The 22642-nt window shown below is 46.7% G+C and overlaps 1 protein-coding gene across 1 annotated transcript in view; it reads right to left on the reverse strand.

Moving 5' to 3' along the window:
• The window catches only part of LOC119650624 (E3 ubiquitin-protein ligase RNF19B-like), a 227993-nt gene that overhangs the window by 139956 nt on the left and 65395 nt on the right, over positions 1–22642 (reverse strand). Inside the window, exon 2 of the mRNA XM_038053513.1 lies at positions 10986–11025. The gene's annotated coding sequence lies outside the window, so the exon portion shown is untranslated. The remainder of the gene's footprint in view (positions 1–10985; positions 11026–22642) is intronic.

A 22642-nucleotide genomic window follows, 5' to 3' on the forward strand; every position in this document is an offset into this window, starting at 1 on the left:
CCAAACATCATCAAACACTATGATATCACCGCATCACCAAATGATATGATGATATTACTCTGTGATAGGTAATGTTTAATAATGTGATCACCGAACATCACCGTTCCTCAAAGTGTAAGTGGCAGCGATGCTTACGATTGTTTGCTTTCTTGACTGACTTTAGGATAGCAAAATGATTTCGAGTGTTTTGTATATGGGGATGCAGATTTTTTGCTTTGCGAAATTATTGACTGGTAATCAAAAAAAGTTGACAGATGGTTTCGTCCTGCTTGGTAATGAACGTCGGCCATTGATTGATGTGTGTATGGTGTCGGTCTAAGTAATCTGGCAATGTGTCGTTCAATATATCACACCGTTATTCCCAGTACAAGCGGCGGTGTTTGCTGTCGAGTGTCGATACCGATTATGGATTCTGAACCCGTGAGTGTTCTTCTCTCTTGGAAGAATAATTTCCAGTTTGTGCGTGATAGACAACTTTTAATTATACGGATTAAATGCCAAGCAACATGGAAGAAAATGCATATACTACTAAGTGAAGTTATGTACACACCTAATTGGTGGTGCCTAGTGCTAATCTTTTATGTTGGCGACATAACTTTATATGCACAATTAAGGTAATGAGAGGTGATGTTTGTGATATTACTTTGTAATGTGATATCACATTGTTGGTGATATTTCGCGCACTGAAGGGTAATGTTTGCGGCAACTAGTGATCTGTTTTTTTCGATAAAAAATTACAATTCTGACCTTGAGCAACTCCACGCAGTCTAGCAACGAATTCAGAAAAAATAGTGTGATTGCACCTGTGGGACTGATATCTTTAGGTACATTGGATCGAAACTTCTTCCAGATTATAATTTGGGTCATGAGATCATGGCTTTAGTCAATGGTTTTTTTTTTTAATGAAACACTGACTGGAGTGCTGGATTATTGGCAAATAAGGACCCATTTGAAAAGAAAGGTTTACTGTAAATTCGCGCTGTGCTGATACGAACGTTGATCAATCAAGTTCGGGGGTATGAAGATCCAGAGAAAGGATGTGAATGCGTTCACTAGCAGGATTGAAGTGGATTCTGTATGTATATGGATAAAAGTGTTGGGATCGAGATCATAGCAAAAAAAGGGCAGAGGAAAATATCACGGAAGACATCACTACTGTGTATACCACATTTAATTTGATAGATTGGTGTTAATGATTAATAGATTGCATTCGTCAATATCAAGCTTCAACCAGCCAGCCTTCAGGTATGCCAAATATTTCAAAACAATGCCAAAATACATATGGGCCCAAAAAAACGAACCTTATCAATCATCACACGTTCAAATCCAACCGCGTTTGGCACTCGGAAAAATGTAAGTTGGGGAGCCTAAAAGTAAAAGTGAAATGCCAACGACGACGGCCTGTTACATTACAACAATTATTGAATCTGCGAATGACTTCAACCATCTCAAATATGAGTTACAACACATACGAATCTACTATTTATGCTGCAATATGCCGAGCGCAGGTAAAGAGCCTTTGTACAGATACAGGTCGCGCATATGCTATTAATCAGGTTTTATTTCCAAATTTCAAATTTATTCCACGCTATGCAATTAGTTACTGGGCCCCCGTGAACTGCCAGGTTACCTGGGCATTTACATACAGAGCCGTAGATGAAATATAAATCTAAAGTTCCACCTTAGGCAATTTTTAGTCGGTCCGTTTGGTTCGCTTAAATATGCAGTAGCAATTATGCAATGTGCATCTTGCTTTTTTTTGGTTTTATCATTCCGCAGGAATTAGCAAGCTGGCCATTAACTGCCTTCTGTGTGGCGATCGTTTTTGTCTACTGTGGACGAAACATATAAATACATATTTCAGCTTAGTTGTTTCACGTCCGAAAAAAAGATAAATGAGCATTTTAAATTGAATTGGTCGAGAGAGAAAAAAAAACCCCGAACTTCACGGTTGTGTGCTACTTAACCGTCCACGAAAAAAGAGGAGAATAAGTAATGAAATGACTGTAAGCTGATCGTGTTAATCATACGAGATCAATTGCGTACTGGAACCTCTCTGCCTTTACGTCGAAGCAATCCCAGATCTAATAATATTCGATATGAGTAGTTAAGTCAGGTCTACCTCAAATATTGAGCCGGTACGTAAGTAATTAGGCAATAGCGCAGCACGTCTAGTTTGGCGAACGTAAGAATTAATCAGATCACCTGCGTGATCGCCTATCAATTTGGTATGAAAGTCGGAAGACAGCAGACTTATATAATGTTTACAATCAATTGGCGGGTCTTACTTTTTTGAACGGCATCGGAAGCATGTTATACATGGTATTTGGTAACACCAAACTTGGTAGACTCTCATGATAATGAAATTGACCGTTTGTAGACCAGCTCGATCAGTGTGGTTTCCAAAAATGGACTTCAAGGTTAACTATGGTTAATTAACGGGGAAAACCACGTTTCACCAGGAATGATAGATCGTCTAGCTCCGAAGTGGCTATGCTTTCTTGCTTCCCTCTCTGAGAATACGTCAGAAAGTGGACTGAAACCTTTCCACTTGCGGTCAACACACTGCAATTCTCCCAAACTTAGTCTTTTGATCCGGCCAACAGCCTGCAATATACAAACCCAGAAGGGCCCCCAGCGATTCTTAAACAGGTCGCTTACGATACGGGGCGTGACAGCCCGGGGTGCCCGAGTAAGTAGTTCTGACCTCCTAGTTGGCATAATAGCTGCATCCTAGGTAGAGCCTCGAGAAAGTTTTTCGGTGAAGAGCGAACTGCTAATAAAAACTGCCGATAAACGCCGGGAAACACTGGGAGACCCCGGAGCCGTCAAATCCTTGTCGACGTCGATATGGTGATGTGAGTCTAGCTCTGCCAAGGTGGTAATTATAGCGTGTATCAAGTGTCAACTCTTTCGGGGCCCTGGTATTGGTAGACCGCGTTGTCCTGAGCGAGGGCTGATCCCTCCGTCAGTTCCGGGATCAGTTAAGCGTAGGTCAGGCATTGTCCTCGAGGGTATACCCATTCCTGACTATTGCGGCCCGCTTCCTTGCACACGATGCACCGTTAAAAACTTAAATGGCGAATACAAACAATACGAATGAGGAGATAGTGGGAATGGAGAATGAGTTGGTTGCGTTTGTAGGCAGCACGAAAATGCATCGCCTGCGAAGGATACAGCAAGGGCTTAAATATCGACGAGACAGCGAGATGCGCAAATAGAGAATAAAACTGGCAAAATGATGCGGCACCTGCGAACGAGACAGCAATCCAGTCAGTACCACGCAGTGCTGTTGTTACGGAAAGAGGTGTATGTGTTTGAGATGGGGGAGCGGCAGAGCCTCTGAGCACTCAGACCATAGTGATCCATTGTACTCGATTCCCCCGCCTAACGGACGATCCTGGATTCGTTTATGTACAAGATTAGACAATTAAGTAATGAGACTGGTTTTATTGCCGAACTTGTGGTAAACCTGCAAACTTCAAATTGCCTTCCCCATCCCCGGCATCCTTCCCCTCTCCATTGATATATTCACTATCGCTCTAGCTGGTTTAGTTCGCCTGCTGTGTCGTGTTGAGTAGACGTGTCTTGGTAATGCTCGTCAAAATGAAGAAACGAAATCTAGAGCAACGCGTCGCGATAAAATTTTGCGCCAGATTGGGCGAAACAGCTTCGGAAACGAACGCTAAAATAGTAAAAGTGCATGATGATAGTGCTCTTAGTCGTGCCCAGGTGTTTCGATAGCATAAAGAGTTTAAGGAGGGGCGTGAAAGGGTGGAAGACGAAGCGCGGAGTGGGAGACCAATCGAGGTGCGGACTGATGCGAATGCGCGCCCTAATCCGTGAAGATCGGCGTTTAGCAATTCGAATGTTAGCATCGGAACTGAGTATGAACCCTGAAACAGTCAGACAAATTTTAACAGCCGATTTCGTGATGAAAAAGTTGTGTGCGTAGATGGTTCCCAAGAACCTTTTTGAGGAGCAAAAGCAGCATCGAATGGCCGTCGTAAAAGACTGTTTAGAACAAGTGGAAATCGATCCCACGCTGCTTGATCGAGTTATTACAGGTGACGAGAGCTGGTTTTTCCAATACGAAACCAAACACCAAAGCTCACAATGGTTGTCTTCGCACGCCCCCGCCCGAAAAAAGTACGCATGAGCAAGTAATAGCTGTGGAATCGTCGACAAAGAATTTGTTCCACCGGGGCAAACCCTAAATCAAGTCTACTATCGCCAAGTACTCGAAAGATTGCGAAAACGAATCAACAGGGTGCGCCCAGACATCGCTCGTAACCGGATCCTTCATCGTGGCAACGCGCCGCGCCATGCTGCCAACACACCGTGTCCCAGTACTTAGCCTCAAAACGGATCACCGTGTTGCAACAACCGCATTATTCGTCCGATATGTCACCCTGTGACTTTTTTTGTTTCCTAGAACAACACCGGTGGTCAAAGGAACCCATTTTTATAAGGTTTTGTGTAAACACAAAACCTTATTAAAATCGGTTTACCGTCTATCTGTCTGTCTGTCCGTCTGTCTGTCTGTCTGTCTGTCTGTCCGTCACACGCATTTTTCTCGGAAACGGTTACAGCGACTGACACCAAATTTGGCAGAAAGGTGGGAACTGTGAACGCTCACGCATACAGTGAGTTACATCATTTTACGTTGAATTTAAGGGGGGGTCCCCATACATGCAAAAGGGGGGTGTAAATTTTTCATCAAAAAGAGTCATGTGGGGTATCAAATTAAAGGTCTCGATTAGTACTTTTCGAAGCCGGTCTTAGTTTTAACATTTGTTGGAAAGGTGGGGAGTGCGGGGGGTTGAAAGTGACCATTCCTTTAAGGGGGCCATTCTCAGAAACTACCCAACCGAAAAATCTGAAAAAAATCAGGAGGCTGCCACTATATGGTGCCTGGGCTCCGAAATACCTTCTATACTGATATCTGTACAAATAAGGTTAATAATAGTATATTACCATAATTTTTAGTAATTGGCTGCAAAACCCCCCTTAAGTTCATGTTAGCAACATGAAATTTGGCAGTAATATAGGATATAACATAGAGCATGATCTCACCAAGTTTGGTCGAAATAGCACTATTACTAACAAAGCTATAATATGTCAAAGTTGTCGCTTCCTTGTAAATTCAAGACTATGAATGTCAATATCATCCGAAAGTGGATATTCTCACATAATATATGCATATATTACGTGCTACGTACTAAGAAATACACAAAACCTTTCGTACCTGAAGCGTCCAGCTTCCGGTTTCCCGACTTGTTAGTGAATTACGGACATCCAAGCGGCCATGACGAGGGTACTCGCGGACATCCCAGTCGAAGTGCTCCAGAAATGTTACGAAGAGTTGAAAACGCGCTGCAATCGCTGAAGGGGAGGGCAGTGTTGTAGAATAATTTCTAAATATACGATATCGCAGGATTTCCGTTAGTAGATGTGATGCTACCCGCTGCAGTTGGAGCACATCAGCACCAACAATCTGATGTCTGATGCGTCCATAGGCGGGGTACTCACATTGAAAATGTTCCGAGTGTTCCGCTTTCTCATTACAGGACACGTATCATCTTGGAGAATTTCTATTCTGAACATATACCCAACTGGTGAATTATGTCCAGTCAGAATACCCACAATACTTCTGCAAGTCTTCCTGCTTTTCGACAGGATAAACTTTGCCGAATGATTGTTTGGTTCTGGCAGGAAAAGTTTGGTGTGTCTAGCAGCGTTAAGGCTCCACGACCTATTATTATCTGAAGCTTGTTCCCAATTTTTGATAGCAGAATTAGCCAATGATACTGACATTCCGTCTGGGCATGGTGGAAATTGAACCCTCTTTTGCTAAAGCATCAGAGATTTCCCTCTACACCACAATGACAGGGTACCCAAAATAATTCGATTGTACTGAATCTAGAAAAAGTGTTCAATCAGTTTCTACATTCATCATAATCAACGGCGCAACAACCGGTATCCGGGCTAGGCCTGCCTTAATAAGGAACTCGAGACATCCCGGTTTTGCGCCGAGGTCCACCAATTCGATATCCCTAAAAGCTGTCTGGCGTCGTGACCCACGCCATCGCTCCATCTTAGGCAGGGTCTGCCTCGTCTTCTTTTTCTACCATAGATATTGCCCTTATAGACTTTCCGAGTGGGATCATCCTTATCCATACGGATTAAGTGACCCGCCCACCGTAACATATTGAGCCGGATTTTATCCACAGCCAGACGGTCATGGTATCGCTCATAGATTTCGTCATTGTGTAGGCTATGGAATCGTCCATCCTCATGTAGGGGACCAAAAATTCTTGGGAGGATTCTTCTCTTGAACGCGGCCAAGAGTTCGCAATTCTTCTTGCTAAGAACCCAAGTTTCCGAGGAATACATGAGGACTGGCAAGATCATAGTCTTGTTCAGTAAGAGCTTTGACCCCATGGTGAGACGTTTCAAGCGGAACAGTCTTTGTAAGCTGAAATAGGCTCTGTTGGCTGACAACAACCGTGCGCGGATTTCATCATCGTAGTTGTTATCGGTTGTGATTTTCGACCCTAGATAGGAGAAATTGTCAACGGTCTCAAAGTTGTATTTTCCTATCCTTATTCTTTTTGTTTGACCAGTGCGGTTTGATCCTGTTGGTTGGTTCGTCTTCGGTGCTGACGTTGCCACCATATATTTTGTCTTGCCTTCATTGATGTGTAGCCCAAGATCTCGCCTTGATGGCCGCCTGCTCGAGATCTGGATGAAGGCAGTTTGTACGTCTTGGGTGGTTCTTCCCATGATGTCGATATCGTCAGCATAGGCCAGTAGTTGGGTGGACTTGAAGAGCATCGTACCTCTTGCATTTACCTCAGCATCACTGATCACTTTCTCGAGGGCCAGGTTAAAGAGAACGCATGATAGGACATCCCCTTGTTGTAGACCGTTGTTGATGTCGAATGGTCTTGAGAGTGATCCTGCTGCTTTTATCTGGCCTCGCACATTGGTCAGGGTCAGCCTAGTCAGTCTTATTAGTTTCGTCGGGATACCGAATTCTCTCATGGCCGTGTACAGTTTTACCCTGGCTATGCTATCATAGGCGGCTTTAAAGTCAATGAATAGATTGTGCAACTGTTGTCCATATTCCAACAGTTTTTCCATCGCTTGCCGCAGAGAGAAAATCTGATCTGTTGCTGATTTTCCTGGAGTGAAGCCTCTTTGGTAAGAGCCAATGATGTTCTGGGCGTATGGGGCTACCCGGCCTATAGAGATAGAGGAGAATATCTTATAGAAGGTACTCAGCAACGTGATACCTCTATAATCCCTGCACAGTGTGATATGTCCCTTTTTATGTATGAGACAGATAATACCCCGTTGCCAATCGTCAGGCATTGATTCGCTGTCCCATACCTTGAGCACAAGTTGATGAACCACTTGGTGTAACTGGTCGCCTCCATATTTAACCAATTCGGCTGTAATTCCATCGGCTCCTGGCGACTTATGATTTTTTAGCCGATGAATTGCACGGACTGTTTCTCCTAAACTTGGTGGTGGCAGTATTTGTCCGTCGTCTTCAGTTGGCGGGACCTCCAACTCGCCGATGTTCTGGTTGTTCAGTAGCTCATCAAAGTACTCAACCCATCGCTCTAATATGCCCATTCTGTCGGAAATCAGATTTCCCTCTTTGTCTCGGGAGGATGAGCATCGAGTCTTCATCCTGCTGACCTGCTGGTAAAATTTCCGCGGATGGTGCGGTTGCTCCCTGTACTTTTCGAGTTCACAGACTTGTTGGTTCTCCCAGGCTTCCTTTTTCGTCTCCGAAGTCGCTTCTCCGTTCGACGGAGTTCGTGATAAGTCTCTGCGCGTGCCCGCGTTCTTTGAGAATGCAACATTACTCGGTATGCAGCATTCTTCCGTTGCTAGCTTACATTCATCGTCAAACCAGCCGTTCCGACTCCTTTTGCGGCTGGGGCCAAGTATGTTTGTGGCCGTATTCCATGATAACGTTCTTCAAGTGGTTGTGAAGATCATTTGTTGATGCTTCATCTCCAGGTCCTCTGTTGGCTGCGGTTATTGCGGCATCCATTTCCCTTTTATAGGTGTCGCGGCGGGCTGTGTTATGGATGGCTTCAGTGTTAACTCTGACCTGATTGTCAGAGGGGATTCTTGGTGGTGTTGTTATTCGAGCTCGGAGCACCATGCCAACGAGATAGTGATCCGAGTCTATATTGGCCCTCCTATATGTTCTGACATTCATCAAGGCTGAGAGGTGGCAGCGTTCGATCAACACGTGATCAAATTGGTTGAAAGTGGTCCCGTCTGGGGAGGCCCACGTACGCGCAAACCAGGTACTTCCAACAACCATTTCGTGTGACCCTGCTATGATAATTGAATAAACCGCTGTCCGTTATCATTTGTATTTTGGTGTAAGCTATGAGAGCCAACGTATCGCCTGAATACGGGCTCCTTCCCAACTTGGCTGTTTTAATCCCCGAGTATAATTTGGTATCATATCTGGGACAGGCTTCGAGGGTTCGTTCTACTGCCTCGTAGAAGGTATCCTTCTCCGACTCTGCAGTCTCCTCTGTAGGGGCGTGAACGTTTATGAGGCTTATATTTCTAAACTTGCCTCGCAAGCGCAGAGTGCTTAGCCGTTCGCTTATGTTTTCAAAGCCGATAACAGCATTCGTTCGGTTCCAGTTAATTGAACCTGTCAAAATATTTTACTTCGACTCTAAAGTTGGGTTTTGTGCGTCGAATAGAGAGGCATTCATTTCTTACCTTTGTTCCCGGTTAGACTCTACGTGCACTTAACTTGCTTTTCAAGCTATACCTATATTTCGGGAAAAACTTGTGATTGCGAAACAATCCCTTCCTTGATTCCCAAGAAACAGAACTCTTCAGTCAGATCTTCTGTCATACATGTACGTGGGACAGCCAGCATCGACGTAGCTCGTCAGGCTACCCCCATTCGCTTCAAAAGTGATACCTAGCTTTCATCTAACGTAACATACGCGCCGTAGTTCACCAGTGACTGGTCTTCAAATAGTCATTAGATTGACCTAAAACACTGGTGTCATGCGGTACATCAGGGATACACAATACATAAATGCCACCACAAACTCTCTGTATCTTCTCGACTTTATCCATAACGCTCCTGGATCCTTATTCCCTTTCCATTATGGATTTTCAAATTTTCGGAAAAGCAGTGGAGATGGACTAAGTTACGTGTATCCTATGTTCTGGGATCGCAATCCCAAGGGCGTTAGGAAAGTTCATTTGTAATTGCCCTGGCCTTCCATTCAGTTAGGCTCCACTAATTGCCAAACGTCAGTCTTTAAAATCGAACATCCTCTAAATCCCTTGGTTCCTTTCTGGGCCAGGGGCTGTGAATTTGACTGGAACTTCCGCTGCGCATGCGATATCTGGATCTTTCTGGACTTCCTGTTTAGTAGTATAGTGTTTCCTTGGATCTGGTTTTCCTTTTAATGCCTTTATCGGACTCAAAGGAACTCGACGAAACGTAAACTACGACGTTTAGTCCAAGTTGTGACTTCAGGAACTGAAACTCATATCTGGAATTGGAGCTGGGTTCACATCAAAGGCCAAGAAAGGATCATCATCATCATCATTATCAACGGTGCAACAACCGGTATCCGGTCTAGGCCTGCCTTAATAAGGAACTCCAGACATCTCGGTTTTGCGCCGAGGTCCACCAATTCGATATCCCTAAAAGCTGTCTGGCGTCCTGGCCCACGCCATCGCTCCATCTTAGGCAGGGTCTGCCTCGTCTTCTTTTCCTACCATAGATATTGCCCTTATAGACTTTCCGGGTGGGATCATCTTCATCCATACGGATTAAGTGACCCGCCCACCGTAACCTATTGAGCCGGTGACCGAACGGTCATGGTATCGCTCATAGATTTCGTCATTGTGTAGGCTACGGAATCGTCCATCCTCATGTAGGGGGTCAAAAATTCTTCGGAGGATTCTTCTCAGGATCATGCTCGCTTAATGCATCCTCAATAGTTGATCCATCATCCTCTGGAGCTTCTATCGGCTCCGGTGTCTCAACCACTCTCTCTGCTCTGCAGAGGTGAGGAGTCTGATGAGTTGCCGTTGCCTTGGTACGAAACCGTAAGCCGTCTTCGTTTCCGCTCACTTTAAGCATGCCAGGCACGACTGCTCAATTACACCAGAGCGTATCGCATCTATACTATTATCGCGGTAACTGGCTGGCCCATCGAAGCATCGATCAAATCAGCGTTGTAGGCTGCTGTACACACATGAACGCACCCTGTTCAGAGGTAGGACAGCAATGGACGATCTTTTCGTGAGGCCTCTTGGCACCAGTTCAAAGATCTATTAGACATTGATATCCTTGAGTTGGCTAGGGAATTCTTTAACGGAAGACATACTGGGAAATACGTCCTGAACTGAACCCCGACGCTCAGAGGCAACTTCTCTATTTTCCGGCTAGTATGGTTCTCAAGTTGCGCTAGTTCAGCAAAGACTTAAAGAAGTGAAGAATCGTAAGGTAGGATGGGGACCCCGAAGACCGCGCCTCCATAAGATCTGTGGCAGGGGAAACATCGATTGAGGATGCCATGTGTACTCGGGTCTCGAGTTTTACAATTATAAGGTTTTGTGGTTTTTTTTTTCATTTTCACGTTCGCAGTGTTTGCAGAGATTTCGGAGCGTTCCCACCCATCGAATTAAAGGAAACGTGAAAGTTTTGATAACGGCGTGCGAGAGACTAAGGTATCTAAAAAAAATCCCCACATCCTTGAGCCTAACGGGACGAGATATTTCAGTGGAGGTGCATTAAATGTGAACGGATTTTCTTTGTCAAGTCTCCTACTTTCTTTAGGTTTTCGGAGTAGGTCTACATCCTTATTTTATTTCGACCAACTCGGATGATCATTTGACAATCTGGTATGCCTTTAATTAGAGAAAATGAAAGACATTGCGATATTTTAAATGAAAATAAAGGACCTTACCCTTTCATAAGAATTTTCAAATCGGCAAGCAACTGTTCATCTGTAAAGCAAGAAGAAATAATAATTTAGGACATGTACATATCTAAGCAGATATTTATTGAAAATGGAAGGTTTTGGGAAGCGAACTGTCGGTAGATTTGTAATCCGACTTCAGCTTGCTTGAAGATATACAACTGGTAATTAGATATCTGATTACAATGTGTTTGTGATGGTTCAAAACATTTTTTGGCAGTGAAGAGATCCTTCAACATTGAAGAGAACGCGGTCAGTGCTTCTTTGAAGGCCGCTCTAGTGAAATTACTCCTGCTTAATTTATCTCGGTATCTTCTTCTTCTTCTTCTTTTTCTTCAGCCTTTGTCCCGTTCACAAGCGGGGTCGGCTCGTCGTGATCGGCTTCGCCATTTGGCTCTATCGAATGCCTGATCTGGGTGCAATCTCGAGGCTTTTAAATCCCCATCTAGCGTATCAAGCCACCATTGCTTAGGTCTGCCTTTTGGTCGTTTACCATCGACTTCGATGTTCAGACCAATCTTTGCAAGTGAATTCTCGTTTGCACGAATTGCGTGACCATACCATCGAAGACGCCTCTCTCGCAACTTTTCCACGATCGGTGCAACCCCATAACGATCGCGGATATCCTCATTTCGGATGTGATCTAAACGTGTGACGCCACTAGTCCAACGTAGCATCTTCGTCTCCATTACCGCAAGACGCCGTTCATTGTCTTTTATGGTCGGCCAACACTCAGAACCATAGAGAGCGACTGGACGGACGACATTGCGGTAAATTTTAGATTTGAGACGTTCGTTGATACGTCGATCACAAAGGACACCAGTTGTGGAACGCCACTTCATCCAGGTTGCGTTAATGCGTGATGCAATTTCATAACGCAGCTCTCCATTGGCTGATAGCGTTGAATCTTTATGGAAGCGATTAAATTGGTGGGGACTACACTCACAATGAGTATCGGGCAATTCGCATGGAGGTCAAGGGCTAATCGAGCTCCAAAAAGACAACTTTCACAATGCCGGATGGATTGCCCGGAAGGCCTATGTGGACGACGCATTCGAGCACGAGATATCCTTGAATGGTAGGGCCATAGAAAAAAAGCATTTATCAACAAATGGGTAACGGAAGCAAGTGATTCTACTCCGCCCAAAAGGTGACTGTTGGTCAGTAGACAATGCAACCTTCATTGTGCGAAGATACCAATGTAAATCATTAGGGTTGGGTTTACAAAGTGATAATAAAACAACTGCAAAAGTCGCCTCAGTTGACCCGTCCGTGCCTTTATGGAGAAATTAATGCCAGTCTGTTTCGTCACTACGAAAAAGCGGAAGGCAAACGATGGTCAAATTTAACGAGCGCTTGATACCTTTAGTTATCAAGGGAGAACTGTGGTAAATATATGGCAGGATCGCCAATGATAAGGCCCGAGGTTTGAATGACATTGACAGCTTCGACACATGCATAAAGTAAAGAATAGAGTTACCTCTCGAAGGGGATAATCTGGTACAGTACGAATGAGAGTATATCGTGACAACGGGGGTATCACAGAGTTCGGTACTACGGGCCTACGAAAGACTTTGGCGGATTGTTCAGCGCGCAAGAGGCGAAGATGAGGTGATGCTTAGAACCGCAGAGTATAAGAGTGGGGAAAAAGTAACTTTGCCGCGAAATCAACAGAGAGGCACGGGGCCCCGGGCATAAGCCGGTTTCCAAAAAGACTTGGTGTCCATCGGTCGCCCTGTTCTATGGAAGCAATCGTGCAGGCCTTTTTTTCTGTCCACCCCATCCGAACTGATGATTTCGATGAAGGAGTGAGTACTGAGAAATGCCTACTCTTCACTGCAAAGGAACTAGATGTGGCGGTCCTGTCCATGAAGGACAAAAACGCAGCAGGACCGGACGCTATACGCGGTATGTAAGTACAAGCCGAAGTTGCTACTCAGCGCATTCAACGCATGTTGACAGCGGGTGTTTTTCCCTCCCATTGGAAGGTGCGAAACTTGTGCTGATAAGCAAGGGCAAAAGCGACTCAGAGACACCATCAGTGTATCGTCCGTGCGATATGCTTGAGGTACCGGAAAATCATTTCAATACTTTAGGCTACCTATTGCGGATGTTGAGGGACTATTTAAGGAACCGCGTGCCCTACTTTACGAGACCTGGGAAGTAGAGCGCAGAATGGAGGTAACACCAGGGATCTATGCTTGGCCCGGACCTTTGGAACGCCTTATACGATAACCTTCCACGACTCGAGATGCCTGATGAATCGCATCTGATCGGATACGCAGACGATGTTGTGGCACTGGTTACCGCACGGGCGGTTGAGCAAACCCAGCGCACACTGAGAATTGTGATGCGACGAGTAAGTAGATGGATGGCTAAGCGTGAATTCTCCCTAGCATTGGAGAAAATGGAAGTCGCTGTGCTGATCAAAGCGAGGGTCCCCACAGTCCTCCCTATTCAGGTTCGCGAAACCATTGTTTTGTCGAAACCTGGGCCTGGGGAAATCATGTTCGCCCGACTATATTTATTACAAGGACGTTATGGATGATGCCTGCCACACCTTTTTCCTTGCAGAAGGTGGAAGCGCCATCGCCATCTCCTTTCGATGGAAGGGTGTCTTGGGTAAAGCGGTTCCGGGATGCTTCAGAAAGGTGTTTTGGTCGGTTGTCTGTCTGATACCACAAAAAACCGCAACTACCGCAAGGTGCGCTCCCTTGACCTAGGAGCCAGTTTCTGATAGACTGCTAGATTTCGATCCAGGTTAAGGAGGATTACAATTATACAATGCTATGCACAATGTAGATTTTCGATGTAGTGTAAAAGGAAGCTTTCTGCGAGCAGCTAAACGCGGTTTAGGGGTAGCTTTCTAAAGATGACGTTATGATCGTGATGAGTGATCTGAAGGATAAGGTGGGTCTCAACTGACCGACGCCGTACGAGCAATCAGATCAACCACTTCGCGATCAGTAGTAGATTTAGAAGTTGTCTTCTGGATGTGCATAACAAGAGAGGCGTTGACATTGGCCTCGAAAGGGATCACCATCTGATGGTCCTTTACTTTCGCTTGCGTGTTGCATCCGTCACTTCTTGCAGGGTTGGGGAGCTGTAACTCCTAGTTCAACAATGATCGCTTGTACGACCAAGCTGCCGCTCGACAGTGATATCGGTATCTTGTTGACCGAGCGGCAGATAAACTGAATAACGCGCCTGATAATATCTATGAGCATTGGGCCGCCATCAACCATGCTTTTTCCTTGGGTACTACGCAGGCCGTCTACCACGTCCCGAAGGGCGTCATAAGATCTGGCTGACTACGAAATCGTGGAAAGGAATCGATGAACGGAAGGGGATGAACGCTCTACTCACTGCTGCTAGTGGAGGGCGTGAACAACCTCCCCGCAGAGTTATTTATCGCTATACCTGTAGTTATTGCAGATCTGCTGCTTCAAGTCACACGGAAATCTTGGGATTCCGAGACCTTTCCCAGAGAGTGGAAGAAGGGGATGATCGTCAAGATTCCAAAGAAGGGCACCCGTTTTGAGTGTGGCAATTGAGAGGAGGAGACATTCCGGAGAAACTAATACCTATTATTATTGTACAGCAACCGTCAGCCGACGGGCCACGTACTGCGAAGCCTTTCAGCGACGTGGCCAGGAGTCACTTACGTGTGGCGCTGGCGGATGGCAATTCTGCTAGCGGCAAACTAACGCTGGAGGTGTGGACCAGTGTGGAGGCTAGGCTGTCGGGCATGGTCTATGAACATCTCGTGGAGACCGGGGGCAAGCACCCGGGACTCACTCCCCACTTTGGTTCATCTCAGGTGGTCCGTGGGTTCCACGTAATAGCTTGCATGGACCTGTTCTCTAAGGACTTTCTCGGCTCGTGTGTCGCTAAGATCAGCGACGCCTGGGAGGGCGTTAAGCTCAAGATTATCCCTTACGACGAGATTCCCAGGAGACCGTTGCCGAAGATCCGCATGGAGAAGGACAAGCTCATCCATGTCCTGCGCCTTCACAACCCCGGGATTCCCATGGATGACTGGGTTGTTATAAAGGAGGAGGGACCTCAGATAAACAGCCAGCCCGTACTACTCCGCATAAACGAGGAGTGCCTGGAGGCACTGAAAAAGGCTGATTATAAAGTGTGGTTCGGAGTCAGGAATGCCAAAGTAAAAGTGTTCCGTTCTGCGAAACCGGACGACGACCTTGACCCAATCGACGCCGCCAACGAGCTGTTGGAGGAGATGACGATCGACGGTCCGACGGGGGCTGACAAACCCCTCACGCAAGCAGATCATCCTGAGGGTAACGCAGATAAATCTGCAGCACTCGAAGTGCGCCACGGCTAATCTGCTCGTCTTCCTCTTAGAGGAAGACATCGACATCGTATTAATACAGGAGCCCTGGGTCGGAAGCAACCGAACCATCAAAGGGCTCCAAAGCAAATATTTTAATTTATTCCACAGTACAGGAGACGCTGATCAGGATAGACCTAGAGCATGTATTCTTGCGAGGAAGAGTCTGCACGCTTTCCTGTGCCCGGACCTGAGTTCCAGTGACCTAGTTGTGGTCAAGCTGGAGCAGGTGGGAGCAGAGAACGTGTATATTTCCTCGGCGTACATGGCTCATGACCGATCAGATCCGCCAGAAGAACTACACCATCTGACGAACATCATAACAGCAAAGAAAGCCAACCTGCTGATGCAAGGCATACGCTTTGGGGCAGCTCCGAAATCAACGAAAGAGGTGAGTCATTCTTTGATTTTATTATTACTTCAAATCTATCGGTGTGTAACAGGGGCAGTACACCAACCTTTAATTTCCCCTGCTCGGAGAACTGTGACGGTTGGGAGGAGGTCCTTGATATCACCCTAATAACAGACAACGGGATTCTTAGGGTGGAGGACTGGAGAGTGTCTGACCAGAGATCCCTCTCTGACCACAGTTGGATACTCTTCAGTCTAGATCTCGCCGCAGAGGTTCCCAAGCCCTTTAGAGACCCCCGGAGGATCCACTGGAGAAAGTTTGGTCAGGTAATTTAGAACAAACTCTCCGGTGCGCAAATTGGTAGGATTGGCACGACAGACGAACTGGAGTCAAAGGTCGGGGCCCTGGAGAAGGCTTTTAATACCGCCTTCAAAGTCTCGTGCCTTGCTAAGTACAGCAAAAAGACCTTGCCACCGTGGTGGAACGAAGATCTCTCTAGTCTCAGGAAGCTGACCAGAGAAATCTTCAACATCTGCCACAGGAAAAAATACTGGCAGCCATATAAGGACTGCCTAAAGAAGTACAAGTCGGTCATCAGGACCGCCAAGAGGCGGTCTTGGCTAGACTATTGTCAGAACATTGAAAGCACTAGTGAATCCGCGAGGCTTAATAACATTCTGTCCAAGGAACATAAGAGTCCATCCTTCCTTAAAAAGTCGGAAGGCTCCTGGACGGAATCTTCTAGTGAAACCTTGGAGCTGCTGGTGCAAACGCACTTTCCCTCCAGCGAGGAGGACTGTGAGTCAGAACCTCGCTTGGAGGGTTTGCGGCAACCCCAGCTGTGCGAGACTATCAAATCGGTAATTACCGGGGATAGGATCGGCTGGGCTATAAACAGCTTCTCCGCATACAAATCTCCAGGCCCAGATGGCATAATGCCAGTCATGCTACAGAAGCAGCAGGAAAGGGTTTTGCCGTGGCTTGTTGAGATTTACTGGAGCTGTATCACTTTAGGATACGTACCGCAGTCGTGGAGGCGCGCACGGGTGATTTTCATACCGAAAGCCGGCAGGCGAGGTCATGAGTCCATGAAGGACTTTCGGCCAATCAGCCTGACCTGTTTCGTGCTGAAGACCCTAGAACGCGTCCTGGACATTCACTTAAGGACGATTATGGAGAGAAAGCCTTTCTCTAAGTCCCCCTCTACCTCAAAGGAAAATGCACAGAAACCGCCCTCCACGAGGTAATTCGCACGGTTGAGCGGTCGCTGCAGTACAAGCAGTATACCATTGCTGCCTTCTTGGATATAGAAGGAGCTTTCAACAACGTCAGTACCAACGCCATCAAGGAAGCCTTGACTGGTATTGGATTGGAGGGGTATCTCACGCATTGGATTATATCCATGCTGAGTACCAGGATAATCCAGTCCCATCTGGGAGGCAACCACTTGACCAGAGCTGTGAACAGAGGCACGCCCCAGGGTGGTGCTATCTCACCGGTGCTCTGGTTAATAGTAATGGACAAAATTTTACGTACATTGGACAGCAGCGGGGTGAAGGTGGTGGCGTATGCCGACGAATTGGTGATATTAGAATCAGGGATGTTTCTGTCCATTATGAGCGACATCATGGAAGGAGCGTTGCGAAAGGTGTGCCTGTGGGCCGCAAGATGCGGGCTCAGCATAAACCCAACCAAAACGCAACTGATGCTTTTCACCACCAAGACAAGGATACCTGAATTCCATCTACCACGGCTGAATGAACAAAGATTGGTTCTTTCCTCTAATGTAAAGTATTTGGGTGTAATCCTGGATCCTAAGCTAAATTGAAGGTTGAACATAGAACTGAGGGTTAAGAAGGCCTTTATAGCCTTCTATGCCTGTAAGAGAACCTTTGCCAAGAAATGGGGTCTCCGGCCAAGGATGGTTCTCCGGATGTACACCGCTGCAGTGAGTCCGATCCTCACGTACGGATCTATTGTATGGTGGCAGGCTTTGAAGAAGAAATACAATAGAACGAAGCTTAATAGGATTCAGAGAACCGCATGTGCAGATGCTACGGGGGCTCTGCAGTTCTGCCCGGCAGATGCTCTCAATGTACTCCTGCATCTCCTCCCCCTAGATCTCCACATCAAATATGTTGCAGCGTGCAGTGCCGTCAGACTACGTGAGTCCGGATGCTGGGCAGCGAAGTCCTACGGCCACAGCAACATCCTAGATGAAATACCTCGAGAAATCTGGGCATCCGCCACGGACTATGTCACACGCAAGCTGAACTTCACGAGAAACTTTGCTGTGGACCTTCCAACCAGGGCAAAGTGGAAAACCGGCGGCGTGTTGCAAGACTATGACACGGTATTCTTTACGGACGGATAAAAGATGGCCTATGGAGTCGGCGCGGGGGTTTTCTCGAATACACACGGTGTATCCAAGTCGTATGGTCTCCCAGGTTTCACCAGTGTATTCCAGGCGGAAGTACTGGCGATATTGGAAGTCTGTCGATGGCTGGAGCGTGATTCGAGCCCCAAGCGTAACATAACCATTCTGACCGACAGCCAAGCGGCCATCAAGGCCTTGTACTCAACGACGACATCTTCCGGTTGGTGGGGCAGTGCAGAGACACGCTCAACCATCTGGGCGGCACGCTCAAGATCACTCTCCTCTGGGTTCCCGGGCATAGGAACACAGAGGGGAATGAGGGGGCTGACGGATTGGCCAGGCAAGGCTCTGCTCTTGGCAGTCCCTCGGGGAATACAGTCGGTGTTCCGCTGGCGGCTGTCGGGGGCCGAGGCTACTCGCACTATCTAGCAGCCGCGGGCCTGAGATGGCGAAGGCTTACAAGCTGTGCCAAATCAAGGAGAATTTGGCCCGCTTATAACATAGCCCGATCACGAGAGCTCCTGTGCCAGACGCGTGCAAATGCTTTCAAGATTACGTCGGTCTGCACGGGGCACTGGCCCATAGGGGACCATGCCGCTAGGCTCGGCTTATCCTACAACTCGCATTGCCGAAGCTGCGGAGAAGGAAGGGAAACCCTAGCTCTGGCTCGAGTCAGGCTGCGGACACTGGGTAAACCATTCTTTGGGGACCTCAGTGAGATTTCTAGCTGCAGGGTCGGAGAGCTGCTTTCCTTCGTGAATGCTACGGGCTGGTTCTGAAGATCCGAGCCAGCTGGACTCTGCTTCGCTGTTCCTATAACAACAGTCACGGTCTTAGGAGTTTGTGGCATCAAAACGGCGCACCAATGCGCTAATTGGGCTCCTCGGAGCGGCCACCGATACCTACCTACCTACCCATCAGGGCAACATATGATGATGGAAAAAGTCATGTGCTGGACTGAGGGAAATCTCGGAGGATTTTGAGGTCCAAAGCGGAGTTCGCCAGGGTTGCATCCTGTCGCCGATATTATGTCTTCTTATCGGTAACGTTCTTCATGCTGCCTTGCCTTGGGGATGTGAAGAAATTCAATGGACGATGACATTTTTCCCCCTCCTGGACTACACTGATGACATTTGGTTGCTCTTTCCTCGGGCCATAGACTTTGACCAAATGGCTCTGGATTTGGAAAGAGAGGTAAGTAGAGTTGGACTAAATATGAACACGTACAAAACGAAGGATCTCAGTCTGACGGGTCAACGCGCTATCCCTGTTTGTTGATCAATTGATCAACAAGGGTGGTTTCTGCCGACGATGACCGACGGACTAGATGTTGCCCAGCACATTAATAGCACTAGATCCGCTGTCCTGTCTAAAATCTGGAAATGCAGTTATCTCAACACCAACATCAAGTTGAGACTACCTGTCTGCATCGTATCATCGGACATTGGCCTGATATTATTTCAAATGAACAACTTTGTCGGCGCACATGCTTGGTACTCGTACGGGATGAGATGGATCACACATTGAGAAGGGGTGACAATCGCATTGCGAGCTGTACCATGCAGTGGAATCCATTCTCTCAAGATGGCCCACGGGTGGGTTGCGTCAAGGCAGTTGACACAGAACAGTAGAGGACGAATGCGAGCGTCTCGGAAAATCGTGTTGGGAGCTGAGGCGCATTTCATGTGACCGTGGGCGAGGGCGCGTAGGGGTGGTTCATAATTCTAAGAGTTTCTAAGAGTTTTCTTGACAAAACGTGAGGAGGCATTACCTTACTTTTGTCCAAAAATCATCTCTGTCGTCTCCACTACGAGCACAGTTGAAAATCTAAACAAAGAATCAATTCGACCTTCCCAAATATAATCAAATCTTCAAAACGTATAAACAACGGTTTGAATGTATTCCCAATTATTAAAAATCAAAGTCGAAAACGAATCCATTGAACTCATACAAGATGACGACGTCCAGTTTATTTTAGATGCTCTGAGCAATGCTAGGGAGCAATTAATGTAAATTGGATTATACTGAAATCGCTCTACAATCTCAAACATTCTGGGCAAGGTTAACGAGGTCCCTCTTTCTACTCTACTTATCACCGAACTACAATGTTAGTTTCTGCGTAATGATCAAGCGTTTATATATAGATACTGCATGTCCAGAATTAATAGCCTCTGATAGTGTACCATGATCACTGGAAGCTTGTGTTTTTTGGGGAGTTTTTTCAGACCATAGCGGTAGACCATGACCCTTTTCATAACAGTTCGATTGCAATCGGAGTAACATTAATTGAACTGTTACAAATAACTGGCGACTGGTTGTGAGAAAGATAGACTTCGTAGAGTCGTAGATACACGTAAGTAGACATGCCTCAGATATCACAAATTTCAGACGCAAATGCAGTGATATTACGTAACAATATAATATCACGTTCCCTATTCTCATGCTAATGCTGTGGGAATACTACACAGTTTTCCTTATTCAACAAATCATCAACTTAATTGTGTTATTGTTGCAAGATGTCTGTCTATTGTGCGTAACCTGGGGGGGGAGGGCGTCAACTATTGAATAATCTGTTTATTACAATGACGTTAATTGACTTAAATTCATTGGGACTGAATGAGGGAAATGATTGAGAGTAATCAAGGTGAAACTGTGTGACTGTTATCTGCCGTGATAATGCCTGAGATTGTTGGGAAAACACTCGTTAGAAACGTGTAAGTGCTAGCGTTTTGGTAATGGGTCGTTGCGGAGTCATTTTGACAAAAAGATACATTTTATAAAATTACTCTTTAGATCTGTCGTTCGCTTTAGGGTTTCAGACGAAACGCGGCTTATTGGAAACGAATTTTGAAATTTTCAGAGGTAGGAAAGGTGCCTCTCTGGGAAATGATTGCAAATTGGGCGACTTAATCGCAGATGAAAATTTTGACCTGATTGCCTAGTTAACTCTGCACTTATCCTATCCTTATGAATACGAGGAGGTCGGAGAGATTTCGAAAAGGAATGATGGATGTCCTTATCATTGTAGGATATACCTTGCTCGCCTGTAACGTTGTGACTTCGTCCTTCCTAGTGCTTTGGAGTTGATACCTGCAGATTAACCTTGCCCTGTTGAGCCCCTGTTATTATATCCAATAATGTAGAGTTGGAACAGGCAGTCCTCTCTATGAAAAACAAGAAGGCACCGGGACCCGATGGTATTCCAGCAGAGGTATACAAACTGGTATTCCAACACCGGCCAGACCTACTGCACGGCGCATTCAACGATTGCCTGAAAGAGGGAATTTTCCCTGTTCTTTGAAAGTTTGGAGGCTTGCGCTGATCCATAAAGGAAAAGGCGACCCCGAATTGCTGCCTTCATACCGCCCACTATGTATGCTTGACACTGCTGGGAAAGTGCTCGAAAAGTTCATCAGAGGTAGACTTGCTGAAGCGATACGCGCTGCCGGAGATTTATCTCCCCGGCAGTTTGGTTTTAGAGTAGGGAGATCCACAATTGATGCTGTCATGCAAGTCGTGGACGCCGTTCAACGAGCAGAGACACATAGCCGCCGAACTCGACGGGTGGTACTCTTCGTAACACTTGACGTCAGAAACGCCTTTAATTCCGTAAGATGGAAAGACATTCTAGGCACACTAGACAATACCTTCAATGTGCCGAACTATCTCTTACGGATATTGAGGGACTATCTGAGCCGCTCCCTGCTCTATGAAACACTAGAGGGTCAAAGGTGGATGGAGGTCACGTCGGGGTAGCACAGGGATCCATCCTAGGGCCGGACCTCTGGAACGCTACCTATGACAGTCTACTTAAACTCGACATGCCAGAAGAGTCGCGCCTGGTCGGCTATGCAGATGATGTCGCAGCGCTTGTTGCTGGACGCACTGTCGAACAGGCGCAAAGCAGACTCGGAATATTGATGCGACGGTAAGCGGATGGATGACAACTCATGGTTTCAACCTTGCACTGGAAAAAACCGAAGTAGTCATCCTGGCTAAGAAGAGAATTCCGACCCTGCGTCCCATATCGTTCAGCGAGTCGATAATCGAGTCAAAATCGGCGGTAAAGTACCTCGGGTTGACTCTTGACTCAAAGATGAGCTTTTCTGAGCAAATCCAAGCAGCAGCGAACAAAGCTGCAGCTGGAGTTTCGGCGTTAAGTAGGCTAATGGCAAACATTGGGGGTCCTACGTCTAGTAGGCGACGTCTGCTGATGAGTTCAACGCAGTCTGCCCTGCTCTACGGCGCAGAGGTATGAGCTGGCGCTCTTGACAAGGAGGTATATCGTAGACGCCTCGCGTAAGTACAGAGACGGGGAGCTTTGCGGGTGGCGTCTGCGTACCGCACTGTCTCTGAATCGGCCGTGATGGTGATCGCGGGAGTGATCCCCGAGCGTCAGGCCATATACAAGCGCAAGGGAGATGAGCCAAGGGAGGTGGTTGCTCGCGAAGAACGGCGACGCTCTCTAGACGAGTGGCAGCTCTCATGGCAAAATGAAACTAGAGGCAGATGGACTGCGCGGTTCATCGGAATCTTAGGTGCGTGACTGAATCGGAAGCATG

Source organism: Hermetia illucens, chromosome 3, assembly GCF_905115235.1.
Source record: "Hermetia illucens chromosome 3, iHerIll2.2.curated.20191125, whole genome shotgun sequence".
In the NCBI taxonomy this organism is placed as follows: Eukaryota; Metazoa; Arthropoda; class Insecta; order Diptera; family Stratiomyidae; genus Hermetia; species Hermetia illucens.